This window comes from Bos indicus, chromosome 21, assembly GCF_029378745.1.
Source record: "Bos indicus isolate NIAB-ARS_2022 breed Sahiwal x Tharparkar chromosome 21, NIAB-ARS_B.indTharparkar_mat_pri_1.0, whole genome shotgun sequence".
In the NCBI taxonomy this organism is placed as follows: Eukaryota; Metazoa; Chordata; class Mammalia; order Artiodactyla; family Bovidae; genus Bos; species Bos indicus.
The window spans coordinates 32708634-32731137 of record NC_091780.1 but is presented as its reverse complement, the minus strand read 5'-3'; the positions used below and the strand labels follow the sequence as shown (position 1 = coordinate 32731137).

General features: G+C 37.0%; 1 protein-coding gene and 1 pseudogene across 21 annotated transcripts in view; one reads left to right on the top strand and one right to left on the bottom strand.

The window, feature by feature from the left end:
- PEAK1 (pseudopodium enriched atypical kinase 1) overlaps positions 1 to 22504 on the top strand; it is a 315210-nt gene that overhangs the window by 122170 nt on the left and 170536 nt on the right. For 2 of the 21 annotated variants that reach the window (XM_070775342.1, XM_070775336.1), the window contains exons 3-4: positions 18332 to 18499; positions 21465 to 21552. The exons of 17 other annotated variants lie outside the window; for them this stretch is intronic. The gene's annotated coding sequence lies outside the window, so the exon portion shown is untranslated. 2 more of the 21 variants (XM_070775340.1, XM_070775349.1) reach the window with 2 other exon arrangements.
- LOC109575196 (ATP synthase subunit f, mitochondrial pseudogene) lies at positions 11642 to 11932 on the bottom strand (annotated as a pseudogene).

Genomic DNA, 22504 nt, shown 5'->3' with positions numbered 1-22504 from the left:
CACAAACTGAGGGATGGCTTTAAGCCACAAGAAGGTAGAAGAGGCATGGAATGATTTTTCCTGAAGGCCTTCAGAGAGTTTGGCCCTGCTGAGACCTTGATTTCAGGATTTATTTAGTTGCTCAGTTGTATCCGACTCTTTTACAAGCCCATGGACTCTACTTCACCAGGCTGTTCTGTTCATGGGATTCTCCAGGCAAGAATACTGGAGTGGGTTGCCACTTAGGGCTTATGGCCTGTAAAACTATAAGAGAACAAATTCCTCTTTTTTTAAGATGTTAAGTTTGTGTTAATTTGTTATAGCAGTCACAGGAAACTAATACAGTCATCAAAGACAAGAAAAGTTTGAGAAGTTGTCACAACCAAGAATAGCCTAAGGAGGCATAACTACTTAAATGTAATATGATGTCTTGGATGGGATCCTGGAACAGAAAATGGATAGCAGGAAAACCGAGAATATCCAAATAAAGTACAGACTTTAGCTAATAATATCCATATTGGTTTGCTAATTTTGACAAGTGTCCCTTAGTAATATAGGGTATTAATAAGGGAAACTGCGTGGAGGACACATGAGAACTCCACTGTCTTCACAACTTCTCTATACATTAAAGCTGTCCTAAAATAAACAATGTATTTAGAAAGAAAGAAAAAGGAAGAGGCAACTTTCCAGGGAATACAATGAACCCAGAATGTTCTACTCCCAGAACAAGTGTTTCCTTACTGTTGTAATTATGTGCTGGGGGAAGTTTGCCTATTAACAGGACTCCTCTATTTCTTAAACAGAGCATGTAGTCAGCCTTGCTATTCAAGGTAGATGAGGCTACTGGGGAAACAGACCTATCCAGCTACAGAGGGAATCGGTGCAAGTCACCCGTTCTAAATAAAGTAGCCCTCTGGCTTTCTTATTGCTGTCCTTTTCTTCCTGAATAATTCAATCTGGGAGTCATGAGACAGGACCTGGGAAGGTAGGTGTTTGTGCTAGGGCTTCTTGAAGAAATGGCTGATTCTAGGGCTACTGTAGAGAAAGAACATAACAAGATATGCTGGACACATCATCCTGTGCCAGAAAGTAAGGAATTGCTCACAGAGTGAGGGGTTGTAACTAAAGGATACAGAGGTCACCTTCAAGTGGCACTTGCTGGCTGGTCTTGAAACACAATGAACATCAAAATAATAATCCTTATCAAATTATAGCCTATTGAATAAAATAGAAATTTGTAGTGATGGAATAAATTAATGGAGAGAAGAAATGGAAATACAGAAATAGAAATACTGAAATACTGTGATTTTTTTATTCCCCCAAAATTGCTGAAAATGTTCATTCTCTCTTATGTTGCTAATTCATATGTAATCACAAGTAAACCAACAATACATCTTTGTTCCATATTTGTCTGGTTTAAAATTAGCTGCATAATTTCTAGATAGCTAGAATTTCTGACAGCAGTACAGTTGTTAAACTATTTTAAAATGGCTGAGTTTTCCTAAAAACTTTAAATTGAAAACCTAAAACAATAAAAATAACTGCCTCCTTGGAGACCATGTGTTTAATAGTACCTTAAAATTGTAAACTGTAGTGCTTATGTTCTTTGGATGATTGAAGTACCTGGAATATAGTAGGTTCGATAACTAGTTGCTGTGAAATGAATGTTGAATAATCTAAAAAGATTGGAAAAGACTGGCATTAATTTCTCATTGAGAAAAAAGAAATGTCTTTCCCATATTATTCAGTTCTTATTTTCTACTCAGTGGAGAATTTGGAATGTGATACAAATGAAAGGTACTCATGTTAATCTTGAATTGAAATCACACAGAGGGAAAAAACCTAATCATTAAATAGCAAGATCAATTTCATTTTCTTTGCCACAATTTTTTAAAAATGTAGCATGCAGCATAGCTGCAGTTCTCACTGCCCATTTTAAAAGAGACTTTTAAAATCTATTACCATTTAAAAACCTCTGTTACTAAGTCTATGATGCTGTCAGGGGCTGGTACCAAACTAGAGAGTGATTGACATGGCATATTACCTAGTTTACTTTCTTAGGTCATAGGAGAAATCCTTTCTAGCTCATAGATTTTTTTTTTTTTTACATTGTTATATCCCTGTGGCTGCCAGGAAAATAGAAAATCCTATTTATAGCAGAATTCCTTCTTTGCAACTGGTTTTCTTTTTCCTCAAGTCATCCTCCCCAGCCCAACTCAAAGTCAGTATTATGAAAAGATTGGTGTATCTGAGCTTGTAAGATCTGAAATATCTCTGCAGTCAGTCCATCCAGGTAAACAAATACCTTGGTTATAGGAAATGACAGTAATGTCATGTAATAATTTCCTGTAGGAGCTGAAATATAGGAAATTTTTTTCCTATAGGAGCTGAAATATAGGAAAATGTGAAGCAGTATCACTGAGACTTTTGAGGTAAAAATGTAATATATTTCTTCTTTTTTTTCATCCAATCCTCAGATTTCACGTGCCTACAGATTTTAAAGAGTTGCTGAGACATTGCACTAAGAGAATCCCCTGTGAGAAATATTTTCACCTGCTTGACCAGGACTATTGACCGAGTGATTGATTTCCTCCAAGGAGAATGAGCTGTTATGTTAGCTGAAGTGACAAATGCTTTGGGGACATAGCATTCACAGATTTTAGTAACACATTCCTTTTCTGTGTGGCTAACAGAAGTTTGGAGAAGGCAATGGCACCCCACTCCAGTACTCTTGCCTGGAAAATCCCATGGGCGGAGGAGCCTGGTAGGCTGCAGTCCATGGGGTCGCTAAGAGTCGGACACAACTGAGCAACTTCACTTTCGCTTTTCACCTTCATGCATTGGAGAAGGCAATGGCACCCCCACTCCAGTACTCTTGCCTGGAGAATCCCAGGGACGGAGGAGCCTGGTGGGCTGTCGTCTCTGGGGTCATACAGAGTCGGACACGACTGAAGTGACTTAGCAACAGAAGTTTATAAGAGCATACATTTTTAATTGCAGCTTAGAGTGAGTTTGAAATTAGAACTTTTACTTCACTTACCATTTGAAGCAGTGGAAAATGTTGATTTTAAGTGCTACTGTGAAATATGTGCTTTTTTCCTATGAATGGCAGAAGTACTTCTCCATAACATCCATTAAGTCAGCTACTCCAAAGAGCATCCACATTCTGCGTGTATCCTGAGAATTTTAAGACACACAAGTCATACTAGACTCTTCCAAATTCAATTTGATATCCTAACTGGGTATGACAGTGGAACATAGTCTAGACCTTTCAAATCTGCATTTTTTACAGCTGATTACTTCTAATTAAGTCCAATTTTGTCCATTTTAGACTAGGCTGGAATTTTTGTCTTTGGTGTCAGAATTTTTATCTTTGGTGTCAGAATATACTTCTCCAATGGTTGGTCTCCTGGCGCATTCTCTCTACAGCAGTACCTGAGTGAGCAGTACCTGGTACTTATGCCAAAGTTCAATGTGTGTGTGTGTATGTAGGTCCATTCCTCCCTCTCTTCCTCTCTTTCCCTCCCTGCATTCCTTCCTTCCTTCCTTCCTTCTTCTTTTTATATTTTCCTTGTTTCTCAATGGGTCATTTACACTTCCCTCTCCCTATCCTCACCCTCCTTTTAATTTTTTTTATTGTGCTAAAATACATTTAGCATAAAATGTACCATCTTAACCATCTTAGGTATACAAGTAACATTAAGTGCATTCGTAATATTGATGAACCATCACCATCACCCAACTCTGTAACTCTTTCCATTTTGTAAAGCTGAGACTCTTTACCCAGTAAATAATAACTCCCCATTCACCTTCCCTCACCCAGCCTCTGTCAACCATCTTTCCATTGCTTTCCAGTTCTATATAACTGGAATACAGTATTTGTCTTTTTGTGACTGGCTTATTTTACTTAGAGGAATCTCTTCAAGATTTACCCATGTTGTAACATGTTGCAGAATACCCTTCCTTTTAAAGAATGAATGCTATTCCATTGTATGTAAATACCTCATTTTATTTATGCATTCACCTGTCAGTGGATGCTTAGGCTGCCTTCTCATTTTCTCTTTTATTAGTAGCGTTGATATGAGTGAGTGTACAAATACCTTCTCAAGACCTTGCTTTCAATTTTTGGGGGTATGTACCCAGAAGAGGAATTGCTGGATAATATTCTATTTTAATTTTTGTGGAACCATACTGTTTTCCACAGCAGCTCATATCATTTTAAGTTCCCACCAGTAGTGCCAAGGGTTCCATTTGCTCTACGTCCTCACCAACACTTGTTACTTCCGATTTGTGTTTTCAATAGCAACCATCCTAATGAATGTGAGGTGATGTCTCACTGTAGTTTTGGTTTATTTTCATTTCCTAAATAAACAGTGGTGTTTAATTTCTCATGTGTGTATTGGCCATTTATATACCTTTGGAAAAATGTATTCAAGTTCTTAGCCCATTTTTGAACCGAGTTGTTTGGTTTTGTTGAATTTTGAGAGTTCTCTATATATTCTGGAGATTAATCCTTTATCAAGTACATGATATGCACATATGCAGGTACTTTCTTCCACTCAGAGGGTTGTCTTTTAACTCTGTGGGTAGTGTTTTGATGCACAAAATTTAAAAATTTTCACAAAGTCCAATTTGTTTATTTTTCCTTTGGTTGCCTGTGCCTTTGTTGTTATATCAAGAAATCACTGCAGGATCCAGCGCTGTGAAACCTCTGCCCTATCTTCTACAAGTTTTATGTTTTTAGGTTTTACATTTAGATCTTTGGTCCATTTTGAGTTAATTTTTGTATACGGTGTTAGATAAGGGTTGAACGTTATTCTTTTGCATGATGGATATCCAGTTTTACCAGCATCATTTGTTGAAAAGACTGTTGCTTCCCCATTGAATAGTCTTGGCACCCTTGTCAAAAATTGTTTAACCATGTATACAAAGGTTTATATTTATTGTGTTCCATTGGTCTTTTTGTCTTTTTTAATGCTAGTGCCATACTAGCATTGTCATAAATTTTAAAACCACGATGTATAAGCTTTGTTCTTCTTTATTCAAGATTGTTTTGGCTCTTCAGAGTCCCTTGAGAACTCATATGAATTTTAGGATGACTTTTTCTATTTCTGCAAAAATATTATTTGAAATATTGATAGAGATTGCACTGAATCTATAGATTGCTTTGGGTAGAATGGACATCTTAACACAACTAACTTTTCCAACCCATTAAGATGGGATGTGTTTCCATTTATTGAGTTATTGCTTATTTTCATTCAGTGATTTTTTTTTTTTTTTTTTTGGTAGTTTTCAGTGTACAGGTGTTTCATCTCTTTGGTTAATTCCTATTTTATTCCTTTTGATATTATTGTAAATGGAATTGGTTTTGTTTTTTCTTTTCAGATTGTCCATTGTTAGTTTATAGAAATGCAATTGATTTTTGTGTGTGTGTATGTGTTGCCTTTTACTTCTTTCTCTTGGCTAAATTACTGTTAAGTAGAACTTCCAGTACTGTGTTGAATAGAAGTGGCAAAAGCTGACATCTTTCATTTATTCCTGATCTTAGAGGAAAAACTTTCAGTATTTCACCATTTAGTATGTTGTTCCCTGTGAAGTTTTTTGTATATTGCTTTTGTCATGCTGAGATTAATTTCCTTCTGTTTTTTGTTTGTTGAGTGTTTTTACCAAGAAAGAATGTTGAATTTTGTCACTCCTTTTTCTACATTGATTAAGATCATATGGTTTTTTTCCCCTTCATTCTATTAATGAGCCTCCCACCCCATGGCTCAGCAGGTAAAGAATCCACATCAATCACTTGTCATATGTTGAATGGTTCTTATGTTCTAGGAATAAATCTAACTTGGTCAAGATGTATCATCTGATTAATATGAATTTGGTTTGCTATTTTGTGGAGGATTTTTGTTTCAGTGTTCTTTTAAGAGAGATTGGTTTGCCATTTTCTTTTTTGTAGTGCCTTTGTCTGGCTTTGGTATTATGGTACTGCTGACTTCATAGATGAAGTTAGGAAGTATTCCCTCTAATTTGATTTTTGGGAAAATTTTGAAAAGGACTAGTATTAGTTCTTATTTAAAAGTTTGGTTGATTTCACTGGTGAAGCCATCAGGCATAAGGCTTTTCTTTGGGGAGAAGTTTTAAATTACTTATTCAATTTCTTTACTGTAGGTCTACTCAGTTTTTCTATTTCTTTGTGATTCAGTTTTGGTAGGTTTTATGTTTCTAGGAATTTGTCCATTTCAGGTATGTTATCTAATTTGTTCACAGTACTTTTTTATAATCCCTTTTATTTCTGTAGAATTGGTACTAATGTCCCTACTTCCACCTCCCACCCCATGGCTCAGCAGATAAAGAATCCACCTTCAATGCAGGAGACACAGGAGATGCCGGTTCAATTCCTGGGTCAGGAAGATCCCCTGGAGAAGGAAATGGCAACCCACTCCAGTATTCTTGCCTGGAAAATCTCATGGACAGAGGAGCCTTGTAGGCTACAGTCCATGCAGTCCCAAAGAGTTGGACATGACTGACAACTATCTACAGTGTCCCCCCTTCCGTTTCTGATTTTAGTAATTTGAGTCTTCTCTCTTTTTCCTTTGTTCATCTAGCTAAATGTTTGTCAGTTTTGTTGATCTTTTTAAAGAACTAGCTTTTGGGTTCATTGATTTTTCTTTTTTTCTCTACTTCATTTATCTCTGCTCTAACCCTTATTATTTCCTTCCTTCTGCTAGATTTAGTTTTAGTTCTTTTTTTTTAAGTTAAGTTATAAAGTTGTTAATTTGAGATCTTTTCTATTTTTAAATATAAGCATTTATAGCTATAAAATTTCCTTGCATTCCATGAGTTTGGATATGTTATGCTTTCATTTTCATTCATCTCTAAGGGTATTCTAATTTTCCATGTGATTTTTTTTTCTTTGATCCACTGGTTGTTGAAGTGTGTGTTGTTTACTTTCCACAAATTTGTGGATTTTCCAGTTTTACTTTTGTTGTTGGTTTTTAACTTCATTTGTGGCCTAAAGTATGGTCTCTTCTGGAAAATGTCCAAGATACACTTGAGAAGAATCTGTATGTATATTCTGTTATTGTTGGTTAGAGCATTTGGTATTTGTCTGTGAGATGTAGTTGGTTTATTGTGTTAAATCTTCTATTTCCTTACTTACCTTCTGTCTGGTTGCTCCTGTCCATTATTATGAGTGGGATATTGAAATTTCCAACTATTATTATGTAATGTCTATTTCACCTTTGAATTTTGTCATTTTTTTCTTCATATATTTTGACAGGTGTTTAACATTCATAATTTGTATCTTTCCACTGTATCGAACCTTTGATTAAATATAATATGCTCTTTTTTAAGAGAAAATAGTATTTTAAAAAGCAATGAATCTTTAAGTTAATATACTTCTTCCTCCATCTGTAAAGTTAGATATTTTAAATAGTTCATTCTAAATGTATCACTTATAACTCTTATTTGTACAAACATTGACAAATAATTTATTGTTTATATCAAGTACTTCAAAATTCTTATTGGAGAAGTATTCACTGTTGAAGTTTTAGCTGATAAAGGTATTTTTGCAGATAAAAGAGGAAGAAAAACATTGTGTTTCTCCCTGTTTAAAAATAAGAATCAAAGTTGTTGAAACTGGGTGAATGTAGCTGTAAAACATAAGCTCATTCTCACTGTTTTAACATTTTGCTTTCTTTTTAAAATAGATGTTCCTCCTGTAGACATAACTGTACAGTAAGAAGTCTGACCCACTGTTGGAGTTTTTCAGTTCTGTTTATGACCTAATGATGCTTCATGCAGTGCTGTGCTGGAATTTAGTGGCCTACAATCTTGATGAAGTTTTTTTTTTTTTGTATTAAGATGAGTCAGTTTTCAGCATTAAATAATTCCGTGTTAACCTACACAGAGAATAGTTTCTGCTTAAATGAATCAGGAAATGGTAAGCCTTTAATAATAAGCTTAAGGTATTTGAATGTTTGAAAAGTGAGAGTTAATTAAACAGACTTGACAGAAGATTATATTTTTCTTCAAAGCAGCTGTTGTCTCCAAATCCAATAAAAGTGAAGATGCAACAGTTCTTACTATAATATTCCAAGGAGACTTCATTGACTTAGTACTGTCGTTTTTCTCTTCTTCAAAACTGACCACTGTTTTTTTGTTATGTTTATGCAATGCTTATTATAATGTAATGTTCTTTTATATGAGGAAATATACAGCTTAATAAAAACCTGGAAAACAGGCCATTGAGGTTATAATTTATTAGAAATAGTTCTCACCACCAATGTTGTCTGTGTGTATGAGCTATAAGGTCACCTTGAGGGGTATTCTTTATAAGCTCAATCAGGGTTATTAAAGCCAGAGGAAAATTAATATTCAGTGCTTCTACTGTTTTATGTCTCACTTGACTTAACTTAGAAGTGCTTTAGGACCTTGGCCTACTTTAGTACTATTCATTTGTTGGTAGTAATTATTAATTGATGCATTGGGATTTGATGTCATCTGTTCTTGTTAACTAGTTTATTTTGTTTTTCATATCCTGCTTTGTGTGTATTATAGAATTGCATTGAGACACCAATTTTATTTTTATAAAGCCTTCTTCCTTTAATAGGTATAAATGTAAAGTACAGTTATTAGTTTACTTCCCTATAGTCATGAAAGAAGCAGGGCCAAGTCCAGAATCTCATCTACCCTTGGACTAATGCCCAGTATCCATACTAGATATTGATAGTGTTTAATTTTTAATCGATACTATTGGTGTGCTGGATGGTGTATCACACTGCATGTATTACATAAGAATTGTAAGTTTCCTCTCAAAACTTCACAGAACCACTTTTATAATGCATATGTTTATAGTGTTTTATATATTTTAGTATACATTCATATTATTTATATTTACTTTGTCCTCAAAACAGCCCTGGGAAATAAACATTATTATTTAGGTAAGCTGAGGTTCGTCATGATTGAATGTTTTGCTTGTACAGAAATTCAGTTCTCTTCTTGACTCCTTGTTAATCCTCTGTTTGGTTCTCTATGGAGAAAGCAATAATTATAAAATATTTCATGATTATAGATGTCAAGCTGCTATAATACTAATAATCCCTTTTTGGTATAGCACTGGTTATTTTTAGAACACTTTAATTATATTACTTAACAAAAAAAGAAAATTAGGAAAGCAGAGTTTGTGTTATGATACTTGCCACTGTTTCCTTTATTAGACTCATTCGTTCATTAAATACAAAGAACCTATCTCTGTGCCAGGTACTGGATTGGTTGCTAAAGTACAAAAATAGTTTCTACCCTCAAGGAGATCAGGATATTAAGACACTGTTGGATGACCCACCAGCCATGGAGAACGCGATATTCTCACATGGCAAATGTGATGCTGAGGGCACTGAAAAAAGCCTTTGTTTTTCTTATTAAAGAGGTAGAAGTGTGACTGACACTATCCTTTTTCTTGCCTTGAATGCAGAAGTAATACCTACATGTACAGCAAACAACTTTGAAGCAACAAATCAACACAATTAATGGAGCAAAAGGAAAGAGCCTTGGTCTTTTTTTTTAATTTTTATTTTATATTGGGGTATAGTTAGTTTATAATCCACAATATATATTTTTAAAAACCATTATACAACTTAATAGAAAAGCAAACAAACAACCCAATCAGAAAATGGGGAGATCTGATTAGACTTTTTTCCAAAAAAGATATTTGAATGGCCAAGTACAGGAAAAGGTGCTCACTAATCATCAGGGAAATGCAAACCAAAACCATAGTAAAACATCACCCACACCTGTTAGCCATTACCAAAAACCAAGAAATGGCAAGTGTTGGCAAGAACATGGAGAAACTGCATCCGTGGAAAACAGTATGGCAATTCCTCAAAAAATTAAATCTAAAATTATCATATAACCCAGCAGTTCCACTTCTTGGTGTTTATCCAAAGGAAACAAAATCACTATTTTGAAAATATATCTGCATCCCAATGTTCAATGCAGCATCACTTACAACAGCCAAGATTGTTGTAATGGAGACAAGAGATGAAGAGGTTTTTTTTTTTGAAGTGACATGTATACAATTAAATATTATTCAATAACAGAAAGAAGGAAATCCTGTCATTTGTAACAGTATGAATGGATCTTCAGGGTATTATACTAAGTGAAGTCAGACAAAGACAAATACCAATACTGTATGATATCACGTACATGTGAAATCTGAAAAAAAAAAAAAGATGAAACCAAAGCCGTAGGTACAGAGAGGAGATTGATGGTAGCCAGAGGCAGTGGGTAAAATGTGTAAAGGAAGTCAAAAGCTACAAATTTCCAATTATAAATAACTCATGGGGATGTAATATACAGAATGATGATTATAGTTCAGATCAGATCAGATCAGTCGCTCAGTTGTGTCCGACTCTTTGCGACCCCATGAATCGCAGCACGCCAGGCCTCCCTGTCCATCACCAAGACCCGGAGTTCACTCAGACTCACGTCCCTCGAGTCAGTGATGCCATCCAGCCATCTCATCCTCTCTCGTCCCCTTCTCCTCTTGCCCCCAATCCCTCCCAGCATCAGAGTCTTTTCCAATGAGTCAACTCTTCACATGAGGTGGCCAAAATACTGGAGCTTCAGCTTTAGCATCATTCCTTCCAAAGAAATCCCAGGGCTGATCTCCTTCAGAATGGACTGGTTGGATCTCCTTGCAGTCCAAGGGACTCTCAAGAGTCTTCTCCAACACCACAGTTCAAAAGCATCAATTCTTCGGTGCTCAGCCTTCTTCACAGTCCAACTCTCACATCCATACATGACCACAGGAAAAACCATAGCCTTGACTAGATGAACCTTTGTTGGCAAAGTAATGTCTCTGCTTTTGAATATGCTGTCTAGGTTGGTCATAACTTTCCTTCCAAGGAGTAAGCTTCTTTTAATTTCATGGCTGCAGTCAGCATCTGTAGTGATTTTGGAGCCCAGAAAAATAAAGTCTGACACTGTTTCCACTGTTTCCTCATCTATTTCCCATGAAGTGATGGGACCAGATGCCATCATCTTAGTTTTCTGAATGTTGAGCTTTAAGCCAACTTTTTCACTCTCCTCTTTCACTTTCATCAAGAGGCTTTTGAGTTCCTCTTCACTTTCTGCCATAAAGGTGGTGTCATCTGCATATCTGAGGTTATTGATATTTCTCCTGACAATCTTAATTCCAGCTTGTGTTTCTTCCAGTCCAGCATTTCTCATGATGTACTCTGCATATAAGTTAAATAAACAGGGTGACAATATACAGCCTTGACGTACTCCTTTTCCTATTTGGAACCAGTCTGTTGTTCCATGTCCAGTTCTAACTGTTGCTTCCTGACCTGCATACAAATTTCTCAAGAGGCAGATCAGGTGGTCTGGTATTCCCATCTCTTTAAGAATTTTCCACAGTTTATTGTGATCCACACAGTCAAAGGCTTTGGCATAGTCAATAAAGCAGAAATAGATGTTTTTCTGGAACTCTCTTGCTTTTTTCCATGATCCAGCGGATGTTGGCAATTTGATCTCTGGTTCCTCTGCCTTAATATTACTCAATTTGAAAGTTGCTAAGAGATTTTTTTCAACCAGTTATCTTTTATTGGGTGTTAATTCTCTATTAGTCCATGAAAGGATTCGGGGTGCCCGGCAGGTATCATGGTCAGGTATGCTGAGTGTGCCTTCTTCCGTGGTATTCTCTTGGCTGCTCTTGTTTAAGAGCCTTGTAAGAACAGCCACAGTTGAAAAGCATGTAAGCTGCCAGCACCATAGAAAGGCCAGTGACACTCCCATTCTTCATGTTGAAATACTTGTTGTAATACTGGTAATAACCTCTTTGCAATATTCCAGCAATGCCTTTAGGGATAAAATCTCACATTAGTATCCAGCTTGGCAGCTCCCTTAATTTGACATCTAGGAGTTTCTTCTCCTTTAGTGGTACAGCTCACGCCATCTTGGAGTCCTGGCTGTCTGCTCCAGTAGGAACTCTTCCCTGTTGAGCAAGGTTTAAGGCACACACAACAAAAGGCCTTTCCACATTCTTCATAGGCTTTCTCACCACTGTGAAGTCTCTGATGCAGAAAAGGAGATGAATGTTTTCCAGATACAAATGTTTTTCTGTCACTGATTATTTTATAACTTGAATCCAAATCTGTATTCCAGCTTCTTGTTTCTTCCCCCACAACGATCCAGGGGTCTTTTCCTTGCTCCAATACCACAATTATGTCTGGTTTAGAAATGAAATGGCCCAGTGAGGCCAAGTTACTATAGTTCTCCATCATCCCATTTTGGTATGGTTTCTTCTGAAGAGGGTCAAATTCCTACTCATCAAGAAAGAACTGTGTAACCAATATCCCTAAATGTTACTGGCCCACAGGCCATGGTTTTAGATCTACAAGAGCTGATCAGTCCTCAGAATTCCTTTACCAGAAAAAACACAGAGTCCAGAAAACCCAGACTGTCCCTTACAGACTCAGGCTGTCTCTGACACAGTTGTTTCCATGGCAACCTACTTATTTCTTGCTTAGATGAATGCTACTCACAAGCCACTGGCAGCAAGGAGCAGGAAAAAACCTGAAGTGAAAATCACCTGTTCCGGTGTAGGAAGTGCCATCTCAGAGCCTTTGTCTTTGATAAACATCTTGAGCCTCTGTACCAACCCTTGACTACCTATCTCTAAACTTCTTACATGGGGGGAAAAAATCAATGCCCTATTTGTTTAAGTCACACATAAGTCAAGTTGTCAATTGTTCAGTCCCTAAGTCATGTTCAACTCTTTGCGATCACATAGATGGTGGCATGCCAGGCTCCTCTGTCCTTCACTATCTCCTGCTCAGGTTCATGCCCATTGAGTTGGTGATGCTGTCTAACCATTACATCCTCTGCTCCCGCTTCTCCTCCTGCCCTCAATCTTTCCCAGCATCATGGTCTTTTCCAGTGAGTCAGCTCTTCATATCAGGTGGCCAAAGGATTGGAGCTTCAGCTTCAGAATTGTCCTTCCAATGAATATTCAGCATTGATTTCCTTTAGGATTAACTGGTTTGATCTCTTTGCAGAGCAAGGGACTCTCAAGAATCTTCTCTAGCCCCACAGTTCGAAAGCATCAATTCTTTGGCACTCAGCCTTCTTTATGGTCCAACTCTCACATCTTTACATGACTACTGGAAAAACCATAACTTTGAATATATGGACCTTTGTCAGCAGTGATGTCTCTGGTTTTTAATATGCTATCTAGGTTTGTCATAGCTTTCTGTCCAAGGAGGAAGTGTCTTTTAATTTCTATTCACTTACAAATTCACTCCTTCCCTCCCTCCCTTTCCTTTTCTTCTCTCCCTCTCCCCTCCTCCTCTCCGCAACCCTCACATTTTTTTTTTTAACTTTCCTTTAATGGATGTTTAACACGTACACAGTACACAGTAATACAATGAATTCCCATCACCACCCAGCCATAATAGTTGTCAATATTTGACTAATCTTGTAAATTCCCACACTTTCTCTGTTAATAATTAGAACTTAAGGAATTCTGTAACAAAAGTATGTGAAAATACTGTTGGAAACACAGACAAGACTAACTAACTTGCCCTGAGGTGGAGGGAGAGGCTTATCAGGAGAGACTTCACATAGGAAGTAACATCAGCATAAAACTTAAGGGCAAGAAGAAAATGGAAGAAAGAAGATTGCTTAAAAAAATTTATAAAGGGCCTTTATGATACAGTCAAATAATGGGAAATAAATTGGTGTGGCTAGAATACAGTTTATTAGAGAAGAGTGTCAGTACGTGAGTCTAAAAAGATGATTTGGTGCCAAGTCATAAAACAACATACATACCATACCAAGAATTCTCAAGCTCATCTTACAGGTACCAGGAAATGAAGAGTGTAATTAGGTTTGGAAAAATAACACTGACAGTAATATCACCTGTGATTCTGGGGTAGAAAATAGAGGAGACAGTAAACTTTACCAATGGTCCAAATGATAGAAAGGGCTTCCCTGGTGACTCAGACAGTAAAGAATCCATCTGCAATGGGGAAGCCCTGGGTTCGATCCCTAGGTTGGGAAGACTCCCTGGAGGAAGGTATGGGAACCCACTCCAGTATTCTTCCTTGGAGAATCCCATGGACAGAAGAGCCTGGCAGGCTGCAGACCATGGGGTCACACAGAATCGGACACAACTGAGCAACTAAACACAACAAATGATAGAAAGGCATTTAGTGATAATTGTAGTGGACTTGGGCAGGGGAGATAACTTTACAAGGTATTTCAGAGGAAGAATTAACATTATTTGGTCCCTGGATAAGACATGGAAAAGAGAGTCAAAGTCATCATGACTTGAGGAGATAAGATGGTGCCATTATTGGAGAAGTAATATAGCAAAAGACAGGATTAAGCAAAGTGCAGAAGATGAGGTTGGTCTTTGAAGTCTGAAGTGCTGATAGAACATTCATTATCCAGGGGTCCCAAAGGAAATATAGGCCTGAACCTTAGGAAAGTTTCAAACCAGAGGGTCCCATAACTTGTCTTTTCTGCTACATATTGCATTTGTCACATGTTCATATGTGTGTATGTTTACACACACATATATGTGGATATATATTCACATTTGATCCTCATTATTTATGGATTCCATCTTTGCAAATTCATCTGCTTGCTCAGATTTATTTAAACTCCCAAATCAATATTTGTGCTGCCTTCACAACCATTTGCAAACATAGGCAGAGTGACAAAAAAATTGAAATGCCTGATGTTTACATTCTCCGCTGAGGTTGACATCTTGCCCTCTTGTTTCAACTCTCATACTATAAAGAAGCATCTTTTTTGCCATCTCCTTCATGCCATGTTTTTCACATTTTTAATGCTTTCTTGGTAGGTGATTTCACTGATTAACTTGGCCTCTGGGTTTTGTGCGGAAGTACTGTGTAGTGTGCCTAAGCACAAGAAAGTTGTGATGTTACTAATGGTGAAAATATGTGTGTTAGATAAGTTTTGTTCAGTCATGAGCTATACTCTTGGCCATGAGCTCGATTTTAATGAATCAACAGTATAAAGTAAAGTATCTCTAAACAAGTACACATTAAAAGAAGTTACATATTGATGGGTTGATAAAATGTTGTAAGCAGAGGCTTGTAGAAACTTAACCCTGTTTTCCATTTCCTAGAAGCGATGAAAGTATAGCATTCACCAGTTCATTGTTTGCAAAAACTTTATAGAACATAACTACTGCACATAGCAAGAATCAACTGTCTGGGTGTAAATCTGCTACTCTTTTATGAATAATCCTTGCATGTGTACAGTTCAGATATTAGTCCCAATTGGTGCTTGAGATTATGATCCCAAGAAATATGTATCTCTCTTTTCCTGTTAAAAAAATAAATCCGTATCAGACAAAAACAGTTTGCTTTTGCAGATGGATGATTCCATATTCCCTCAGCCAGTAGGTTTTTCATAAAATGGAATATTGCCTAAACATAGGTGACACTGACTGACAGAATCTAAATGATCCTCTACAGCACACTTGGGCATAACATGTTTATCAACATCATACTGGTAGGCTGCCAGTTTCTTTTATAGTGGTGCTTTCTCTTTAGCAAACCAGCAACATTTTCAGTCCCTATTCTCTTAGAGAAATTTATTTTTACAGTGGTAGCCATGTGTGTGGGGATTTCATAATCCAAGACTAGTGTTTGTGCATTCATATCTGTCAATTTGCTTAAATACAACAGCCCAAAAGAATTTTTTAACCTTTCATTCATGAATGTTAGTTCATATCAGTAGGGGTGTTTTAAAATGACAGGTATGATGTGAGAGTGAGAATCATCCATATCATCTGATACAACATCAGCGTTATGTTGCAAATTCACATTCACCTTTGTGTCTCTCTTTTTAAATTGTTTGCAAAGCTGAAAGCAGGGAATTCGCATTTACAGTCAAGGACAAGAAAACATACAACTCCATGCAAATGAATTTTAAGCTCCCAAATACTTCTGTGCTTGTTTACATAAATCTGTTTTCTAATCACCTTTCCTCTTGGTATAGAAGATGTGCCTGGGGTTGTTATTACCTTATACAGATATACTGTCAAGTATATAAAGGAACCAATCAGATGTCCACTTCGAGATGCTTCAGTTTAGGGTGGCTGGTTTACTTGTTCTATTTATTCTTCTAATGTGATCCTCTTCTGACTGTTGTGTGGTTTTTCTAGTTATTGTATTAGGATGAGTCTACCTGTTTTGATTGCAAGCAGTAGATTTTGTGTCTTGAAGTACAGTTCAGAAATAACAGCATTTCTTTCTCTTCTTATTCTTGGTAGATAACCTTAGTTTTTATTCTTCATATGAGTCTACCTCATGAATCTGTTCTTCTTCTGTATTATAACTAGTGTATTTAAGTTTCAGGATTGATATTCTTGAATTCTGCATTCAGAAAGCAGGGTATTTACAGTTGAATTCCTCTGTGAATTGATGTTGAGCTTTCTATATTTTCATTTTCCACTGCTGATTTGAAGCAACCTAGTGTTCCAATATTAATGATTATTTAAGGAGATTGACTAGCCCTTGAACTAACTGAAAGAAAGTCTCTGTTACCTTGTTCCAATTTCAGTGAACTATTGTGCTATATAGAGATATGTTATAATTTCAGGGTTTTATGTAGCGTTCTTCAGTACATGGTAACCAAATGGGAATACCTTCTCAGACTTACAAAAATGCAAGAGATTAACTAAAAGATGAAAATATCTTTCTCAATATCTCCCTAATTGAAGTACAGGATAGTATCTATAAATGGCAATTAAATCATATAGTTCCAGAGAAAACTGTTTAAAAATATTTGGTGATTTATTGGTTGTGTCTCTAAATCATTTTATATTGATGGCTACATTCGTGAGTTTGTATTAGCTGTTTATTATCCTCCAGTCTTTTCTTACATGTGTCTCCTTTAATGTGTCCATCTCCATCTCTGTTTTACTCACTCAAATACTTTAATTTTTTTTCTTCAACAATCTGGGAACAGTCTCTCCTCGTATCCCCAGAACAAGCCTTTTTTCTAAAGAAGTACTGAAATAGATCTAGTTGCCCTTCTCACTGGCTTTGTATGTATAAATTATTTGCTGTTTGTTGTTAGTTTGCTTAGTTTCAGTTCCGTTTAACAAAAATCTCCTGAGTGCTTGTCGTGATGATGTGTGAGCTTAGTGAGGTAGGAAAATGTACTCTGGAGGCTTCCCAGAGGAGGTGATCCTGGACCTGAATCTGGAAGAACAAGTAAGAATTTCCTATTCGTGGAAGGAGCGTAAGTTTATATTGGCTAAGAGAACAGCATGAAGTTTGACAAGTAGTTCAGCATGGCTGTAGTGTGATGAAGTGGGAGATAGGAAATGAAGATGAAGAGATAGGCTTGAGCCAGGTCATGGAGGGCTTTATGCGTCATACGTGGGCATTTGTTTTGTGGGTGAACTTGGACTTTATCCTTATCCTGTGAATAATAGCTTTTGAAGAGTTTGACAGGCGTGGCAGGACTTTCATTTTAGAGTGATCGTTTTGATGGGAATATGGTAAATGAGTTTGAGGTAGGGTAAGAGTGCATGCATAGAGGAGAGTACACCAGATAGATTACTGATGCAGTCATATTGAGAGACAATGCCCTGGATTTGGATACCATTAATAGAGGTGAAGTTGAGGACATAGACAAGAAAAGTGTTTAGAGTAGAAATGAATCAGACATTTAAAGTAATTGGTGAAATGTAAGATTACTGTCAGACTTTGATTTGAGTGTCTAAGTGGCTGTGGTGCTGTTAATAACCATAGCAGGGAATTTAAAGAAGGAATAGATGTTAGGAAAAGTTTTTGATGTATTGTACCTATGGTACTTTCAAGTGGAAGCATATAGAAAGCAGAATATAGGCATCTGATGCTCAGATGAAGGGTTAGGATTAGAGATATTCATCTGGGGATCCTTTCAGTCCCGGCTGAAGCACAGAGAATGTGGGTAGATATGAAGTAGGCAAAAAGCTGAGCCCTAAAGGGAAAGGAATGGAGAAGAAAATGGCAACCCACTCCAGTATTTCTGCCTGGAAAATCCCATGGACAGAGGGGCCTGGCGGGCTACAATCCAAAGGGTCGCAAAGAGTCAGAAAGACTGAGCAGCTAAACAAGAAAGGGAAAAGAGAAAGAGGAACCCAAGGCAGAAACTGAGCAGGAAAAACTCTGTCTTTGCTTGAAAAGAGAACACAGGACAGCTTTATCCTTTTGTATCCTTGGTAAAACCTTGAATAATATAGATACTTTGTAAATGTTTGCTAGTTATTTTATTTAGCTGGAAAGCATCTCATTTACTTTGAGATTTTATTTTATCTTTTATCCAGTTCCATGACTTGACAAGAAATATTTTAAAATTTATATCATTTCATGAGCACCTACTGTGTACCTTGCTTCTGCTGCTGTGCTGTGCTCAGTCATATCCAACTCTTTGCGACCCCGTGAACTGTAGCCCAACTATAATGCCAGACTCCTCTATCCATGGGATTTTTCAGGTAAGAATACTGGAGTAGGTTGTCATTTCCTCCTCCAGGGGATATACCTAGGCACTGTGTTAAGTATTTAATGTATGTTATTGGATTTTATCCTTCAAATAATCCTACAAGGGTAGGTTTAATTATTTTTCCATTTTGTTTTGAAGAACCTGAGAATAAGAAAGATTTAGTGCCTTTGTCAACTTTTTCACGTGTCATCTAACTCCAGATTTCATTTTTTTAACCATCAATGATGATCTATTATGTGTTTAGGCCAAAAGATCATTTGAAAGTCTCCTATTCTGGTTCCATTGTGATAATTATTCTGACCCAAAGGCACTGATTTATACTAAATTCTGCCTTGTCAGTCTTATGTAGATTAGTATGGTAGTTGGACATGTCTTTGTTCCTGAGTGCAATACGGCTTTACCTAATTCTTTTTATCTTTCTGGGGCACTATTTCTTCATTAGTATTAGCAGTTTGCATTAGATGACTGCTAAATTGCTTAAGGTTGTAAAATCCTTTAAGTCCATTATTTTGAAAAATTTAAAAACAGAGGTTGCTTAACATCTACTAACATATTTTAGAACTCTATAGGATAATTACTGGGTTTCATGACTCAACTAAAATTAAATGTAAAATATGATGCATGTATGTGCCTTTTTCTGGGCATGCAATTCGTAGCTTTCATCAGATTCTCATAGTTGTGTATAATACCTCACCATTCACCCTTCACGCAAAAGATTAAGACATATAGCTCTAGAAGCATCTGTGCATACTGCTTTGTGCAATCCTATCCTGACTAGTTAAGTCCTCTTTAACAAAGTATTGTTATTCATTGAAAGTAATGTTTGAGGTAGGGTTACTTTTTTAAGGGCTTCCCAAGTGGCTCAGACAGTAAGGAACTGCCCACAGTATGAGAGACTTGGGATTTTTCTTAAGGCTATTTAAACCTATAGTATTTTCTAAAGTAAAACACCTCTTGGATATTTTATCTATTAAAAAAAGTCCATTAAATAGAATGAGTATTGTGGTAAGTACTGCCTTATGGTAAATTTTAAAATGCTCAATTTTAAAGTGTGAGTCAAATGACCTTCACTAACACACATTTCCCAAGTCGCATCATCCTGTAGGAAAAGAATACTTGAGGCCCATTCCTAAGGAAAGAAAAGGAAGCAATGACATAATGCCTAGAGTTCGTGCCAGTTAAATTGGGTTTGTACTTTTTCTTTTCTTAATGTAACACGTTTATTCTGATCTTGAGTCTCTCTCTTTCTTTTCAGTCTCTTGCTTTATTCTAGCAGCAGATTTTATAATTGTAAACTCTGCCTTGGTGTGGAAGAGACAGAGATTAATAAGACATGCCCCTTTCTAGGTATTTGTCATATCTGTGAATATGAACAACAGAATGATAAAAAGCTAGATAAAAGTCACATTTCCAGATAAGAAGCTTGAGAGGTCTGGTAAATTGCTCAAGGTAAAAAGCTAGTATGTAGTCAGACTGGAATTCAAATTCAGATTTGTTGACTCCAAACCCCATTTGCCTTCCATTTTGTCACACTGCTCCTCATTTTATTTAGGTTTGGTTATACAACTGCTTGTAACTGAAGTGGAGGGATCAGGGCCCCATATATTTAATTTAATAAATATTTCTGATAAAGTAAAAGGAGAGGAAACATTCTCTATTCCCCTAAAGTTTAGGAAATTAGAGAAGGAAAATAATATTTGTACAGCACTTAGTATGTGCCAGGTACTGATATAGGGTCTTAACATGAGCTAGATCAGTTAACATGAGCTATTTCAGAATAGCCAGGTGACATACTTGGTACTATCTCTGTTTTAAAGAAAAAGGAAGAGGCCGAAGCTCAGAGAAATAAATTGCCCTGAATCACATAGCTAGTAAGTAACAAAAGCAGAATTTAAACTCTTTATAGTGAAAGGTTAGATAGGGTTTACATCATACCTATTGACTTAAAATTGAATGTCACACAAATCAAGTGAATAGCTGGACAGTTTGATCTAAGCTCCTTTTGCGATTTGTGTCATTTGTCAGTTCAGTTCAGTTCAGTTCAGTTCAGTCACTCAGTCATGTCCAACTCTTTGCACCCCACAAACTGCAGCACTCCGGGCTTCCCTGTCCATCACCAGTTTCTGGAGCTTGCTCAAACTCATGTCCATCGAGTCAGTGATGCCATCCAACAATCTCATCCTCTGTCATTCCCTTCTCCTGCCTTTAATCTTTCCCAGCATCAGGGTCTTTTCTAATGAGTCAGCTCTTTGCATCAGGTGGCCAAAGTATTAGAGCTTCAGCTTCAGCATCAGTCCTTCCAATGAATATTCAGGACTGATTTCCTTTAGGATGGACTGGTTGTATCTCCTTGAGAGTCCAAGGACTCTCAAGAGTCTTCTCCAACACCACAATTTAAAAGCATCAATTCTTCAGTGCTCAACTTTCTTTATCGTCTAGCGCTCACATCCACACATGACTACTGCAAAAACTATAGCTTTGACTATATAGACCTTTGTCGGCAAAGTAATGTCTCTGAGGCTTTTTAACATGTTGTCTAGGTTGGTCATAGCTTTTCTTCCAAGGAGCAAGCGTCTTTTAATTTCATGGCTACACTCACCATCTGCAGTGATTTTGGAGCCCAAGAAAATAAAGTCTCTCACTGTTTCCATTGTTTCCCCATCTCTTTGCTGTGAACTGATGGGAATGGATGCCATGATCTTCGTTTGTTGAATGTTGAGTTTTAAGCCAGGTTTTTCACTCTCCTCTCACTTTCTTCAAGAGGCTCTTTAGTTCCTCTTCGCTTTCTCCCATGAGTGGTGTCATCTGCATATCTGAGGTTATTGAAACTTCTCCTGGCAAAATAAAAAAGTGCCATTTGTAAACATTCTTAATTGGACTGTTAACAGTTAAGTCATCTTCACCAAAGTAATATTTACATTTTCTTAATAAGCTTTCCATTTAACTTTCCATTCCAGTTTGTAAAGGTAATTGTCTAAACTGTGGTGAAGACAGTTTAAATTCACAAAACAGTGAACGGCATCACATGATAGAAGGGATTTTGAGGTAAGAGTCTGATCTGTGTCCTTCCTGCTCCCAAATTTCCTACTGACTTGTGTCATCTACCAGTCTCTTAGTCTACTTTTGGACTCGTTCTGTGAAATGAGAGGGTTGAGTTAATTGTTCCTTAAGTCTCTTACAACTATGAAATTATCCCAAGAGTAAATAGATTTTTTAATGTGCTTCATATGTAAATATCAGTGCATTTTTAGAGATGAGACGTCTTTAGAGATCATCGAACTGAATCCTCCCATATGATAGATACAGAAACTGAGAACCTTACGTTTGTATGACACTTTAAACATCCAAAAGTTTCACCTAGCTTAATCTCATACAAGCTTCACCACAATCTTGTATCATTATTGTACAAAAGAGCAATTGAATTGGTCTAGGGTCACATAGCTGACAGAGAAGGCAATGGCACCCCACTCCAGTACTCTTGCCTGGAAAATCCCATGGACGGAGGAGCCTGGTAGGCCGCAGTCCATGGTGTAGCTAAGAGTCGGACACGACTGAATGACTGACTTCACTTTCACTTTTCACTTTCATGCATTGGAGAAGGAAATGGCAACCCACTCCAGTGTTCTTGCCTGGAGAAACCCAGGGACGGGGGAGCCTGGTGGGCTGCCGTCTATGGGGTCGCACAGAGTCGGACACTACTGAAGCGACTTAGCAGTGGCAGCAGCAGCATGGCAGAACGAACACAACATTGTAAAGCAATTATCCTCCAATTAAAAATAAATGTAAAAAATAGTAAAAAATGTCATATTGATGGAATTATATGATATACAACCTTTGAGACTGGCTATTTTCACTTAGCATGACGCCCTTGAGATACACCCAATTATACTGTGTTCATTCGTTTTTATTGCTGATTTAGTATTTCATAGTATTGATGTACCACAATTTGTTTAACCATCCATTGTAGGACATTTTAGTTGCTTCCAGTTTGAGTCTG